This window comes from Salmo trutta, chromosome 38 (assembly GCF_901001165.1).
Source record: "Salmo trutta chromosome 38, fSalTru1.1, whole genome shotgun sequence".
Lineage (NCBI taxonomy): Eukaryota > Metazoa > Chordata > Actinopteri > Salmoniformes > Salmonidae > Salmo > Salmo trutta.
In genome coordinates this window covers 1,200,317-1,204,690 of record NC_042994.1, presented here as the reverse complement: position 1 = coordinate 1,204,690, position 4,374 = coordinate 1,200,317, and the positions used below count along the sequence as shown (strand labels likewise).

Sequence of the window (4,374 nt, the reverse complement as noted above, 5' to 3'; positions counted from 1 at the left end):
CGGGGGATGCAGAGCTGTTGGCCGGGGTAGGGTTAGCCAGCTGGAAAGCATGGCCAGCCGTAGAAAAATGCTTATTGAAATTCTCGATTATCAGAGGTGACAGTGTTTCCTAGCATCAGTGCTGTGGGCAGCTGGGAGGAGGTGATCTTATTCTCCATGGAATTTACAGTGTCCCAGAACTTTTTGGAATTTGTGCTACAGGATGCAAATTTCTGTTTGAAAATGCTAGCCTTTGCTTTCCTAACTGACTGTGTATATTGGTTCCTAACTTCCCTGAAAAGCTGCATATCGCAGGGGCTATTCGATGCTAATGCAGTACACCACATTATGTTTTTGTGCTGGTCAAGGGCAGTCAAGTCTGGAGAGAACCAAGGGCTATATCTGTTCTTATTTTTTATTTTTTTTGAATAACCAGGCATCCTCTACTTACGGGATGAGGTCAATATCCTTCCAGGATACCTGGGCCAGGTCGATTAGAAAGGCTTGCTCACTGATGTGTTTTAGGGAGCGTTTGACAGTGATGAGGGGTGGTTCTTTGACCGCGGACCCATTACGGAAGCAGGCAATGAGGCAGTAATCGAGTTACCAGAATGTCCTGACAAGTCACCAGAATGTCCTGACAAGTCACCAGAATGTCCTGACAAGTCACCAGAATGTCCTGAAAAGTCACCAGAATGTCCTGAAAAGTCCCCAGAATGTCCTGACAAGTCACCAGAATGTCCTGACAAGTCACCAGAATGTCCTGACAAGTCACCAGAATGTCCTGACAAGTCACCAGAATGTCCTGACAAGTCACCAGAATGTCCTGACAAGTCACCAGAATGTCCTGACAAGTCACCAGAATGTCCTGAAAAGTCACCAGAATGTCCTGACAAGTCACCAGAATGTCCTGACAAGTCACCAGAATGTCCTGAAAAGTCACCAGAATGTCCTGACAAGTCACCAGAATGTCCTGACAAGTCACCAGAATGTCCTGAAAAGTCACCAGAATGTCCTGACAAGTGGCAAGAATGTCCTGACAAGTGACCAGAATGTCCTGGCAAGTGACAGAATGTCCTGACAAGTGACCAGAATGTCCTGATAAGATAGGAGAGTCGGGACATATTGCATGTCCTATAAAGTAAAAGGGTTAGGTTTAGGGGTTTGTGGTTAGGGTTAGGTTTAGGGGTTTGTGGTTAGGGTTAGGTTTAGGGGTTTGTGGTTAGGGTTAGGTTTAGGGGTTTGTGGTTAGGGTTAGGTTTAGGGGTTTGTGGTTAGGGTTAAGGTTTAGGGGTTTGTGGTTAGGGTTAAGGTTTAGGGGTTTGTGGTTAGGGTTAGGTTTAGGGGTTTGTGGTTAGGATTAGGTTTAGGGGTTTGTGGTTAGGGTTAGGTTTAGGGGTTTGTGGTTAGGGTTAAGGTTTAGGGGTTCAGCAAAATTGGAATATGAATGGGAATAAATTTTTAATCCCAAAAAATCCTGCCAAGTAACAAAAAACTAACTGTAATGTTTAATGAAACACAAAATGAAAGTACGTTATTGAAAATCTTAGTTTTTTTCCTCCATACTATGGTTTTTCCCCAGTGCATGTTTTATAGAAGTTTCCACCCTACTCAGCAATAATACACTGGAGGGTATGTGTGTGTGCATGTGCGTGTGTGAGTGAGTGAGTTAGTGAGAGCGAGAGTGATGGGGGAAGAGGGGGGACGGGTGAGACAGGAACAAGGGGACTAAGGGTGGGGTTCACCTCAAGGTCAAGGTACAGACAGACAAACACACACACACACATACATCCTCCCAGCTCCACCTGTGCCTCAGTAATTCCTGGTTAGCCCCAGGGGTGAGGTCCTATTCCGGGGAGAGGAAACCAGGGAGGGCTCTTCCCTCTGGGTATTCAACAGACAAAGACTGGCTCTGGGTGTGGAGCTACCACAACACAGACAGACACAAAAGACAGGATACACACAGAGAGAGAAAGCAACGGGGAGAGGGGATGGAGAGAGAAAAAGGAGAGGCAAAGAGAACGATGGAGGGAGAAGGAAGGAGGAAGGGGGGATGGAAGAAGGATATAAGTGAGGGAGATGCATGGAGGGAGTGAAGCAGAAAGATGGAGGGAGTGAAGCAGAAAGATGGAGGGAGTGAAGCAGAAGGATGGAGGGAGGGATGCAGAAGGATGGAGGGAGTGAAGCAGAAAGATGGAGGGAGTGAAGCAGAAAGATGGAGGGAGTGAAGCAGAAAGATGGAGGGAGTGAAGCAGGCAGAAAATAAGAGGGGGAGGAAATGAGGGAGAATTAGGAGGATACATACAGAGAACCCATGAAAGACGCCACAGACAGCTCCTCTGTGTGTTAGCATGTTGTGTGTATTCCTCTCTTCCTCTTCCTCCTCCTCCTCCGTGTGTTAGCATGTGTGTATTTTCCTCCTCCTCCTCCTCTTCCTCCCTGTCTGCTGGCGTGTTTCAGAGGAAGAGGTCTGCTGGGACTGAGGCTTTATGATGTCCATCAACACAGCACGGAAACATCCCTCCCTCCCTCCCTCCCTCCCTCCCTCCCTCCCTACCTCCCTCCCTCCCTCCCTCCCTGTTGTGTGTTTACTGATTGATTGAACATGCCAAGTCCATCTGGTGATTCCCTAATGGGAGCGACAGTGTGAAATTGCACAAAAACAAACAAGCCAACCCCCCCACACACACACCTTTCCCTCTCTCCTTCTCTATCCCCCTTTTCTCTCTTTCTAACCCACCTATTTTTCTATCACATTCTCTCCATCTCCCTTTCAACAACTACTCTCATTCTCCCCTACCCCCTCTCCCTCTTTCTTCTCTCTCTGAACTCTGTTAGAGCCCATAATCCATCCATCCATCCACACCAACACACACACACCTGTCATGCTGGGATCAATCAATCGGATAATTAAAGAGTTACTCTGTGTTTGCTTTTCTTTCTCTCTGTCACTCTCTTTCTCCGTCTGTGTTTGTGTATCTGTCTCCTAGTGTCTCCAAGCAGTAGCACGGAGCCCAAATACCCCCCTTTCTCCTCACCACACACACATAACACATACCCAGACTCACTGTGTTCACACACACACAAACTGCTTAGCCCCAAACCATTGGCCAGCAAACCATCTGGATAGGATAACTGTAAGATGTAATAGAGTGAAGCTCCAAAACGCATGTCGTTGTTGTTTTGGCTCTGTACTCCAGCACTTTGAAATGATACAATGACTATGAGGTTAAATATGCATTTTTCATCCATATCAAGTAAACGTTCAGATATTACAGCCCTTTTTGTACATAGTCCCCTCATTTTAGGGGACCAAAAGTATTGGGACAAATTAACTTACATGTGTATTAAGTATTTGGTCCCATACTGAGAAAGTTACAGAAACCCAAATATCATACCTCCAAGACATGCTAACCTCTCACCATTACAATAACAGGGGAGGTCAGCCTTTTTTTCTGGGGGTGTATGATATTTGTGCGTCTGTAACTTTCTCACTCATCATTATTCACGATTTATTCAGGATTATCCGTAACCACGGTAGCATCCACATTAATATAGAAGACTTTAGAAACTTATATTCTAATTTACCATAGAATTGTCTCCAAAATGACCCAATACATTATTTACTATTCATTTTTATTGGGCACAAAATAACCTGAAACAACCAAAACAAATAGCAAATGCATCCAACAAGTCTAAAGAGTCCCAAGCTTGATGTAATCATTGCATGCTATGAATATGGGACCAAATACTCAACTTTTTACTACTTTAACAATTTGTCCCAATACTGTTGGTCCCCTAGAAAGGGGGACAACGTACAAAAACTGTTCACCCGATATGGATGAAAATACCCTTCAATTAAAGCTGACAGTCTGCAATTTAACCTAAAAGTCATTGTATCATTTCAAATCCAAAACAACAAGAAATGTGTAACTGTCCCAAAACTTTGGCAGCTCACTGTATGTAGACGAGAACCAATAAGGAGTTGGACAGGGATGGTAGTGCATAGTGTGGTACAGTAGTGTATAGTGTACAGGGTGGTAGAGTAGTGTATAGTGTGGTAAAATAGTGTATAGTGTGGCAGTGTATAGTGTGACAGAGTAGTGTATAGTGTACAGGGTGGTAGAGTAGTGTATAGTGTGGTAAAATAGTGTATAGTGTGGTAAAGTAGTGTATAGTGTGGTAGAGCAGTGTATAGTGTGGTAGAGTAGTGTATGAGTAGTGTATAGTGTGGTAGAGTAGTGTATAGTGTGGTAAAATAGTGTATAGTGTGGTAGAGTAGTGTATAGTGTGGTAGTGTAGTGTATAGCGTGGTAGAGTAGTGTATAGTGTGGTAGAGTAGTGTATAGCGTGATAGAGTAGTGTATAGCGTGGTAGAGTAGTGTATAGTGTGGT

At 44.5% G+C, this 4,374-nt stretch overlaps 1 protein-coding gene across 1 annotated transcript in view; it reads right to left on the bottom strand.

Annotated features, from left to right (window-relative positions):
* Positions 1 to 4,374, bottom strand: part of LOC115177900 (slit homolog 1 protein-like) — a 135,199-nt gene that overhangs the window by 99,332 nt on the left and 31,493 nt on the right. The window lies entirely within an intron of this gene.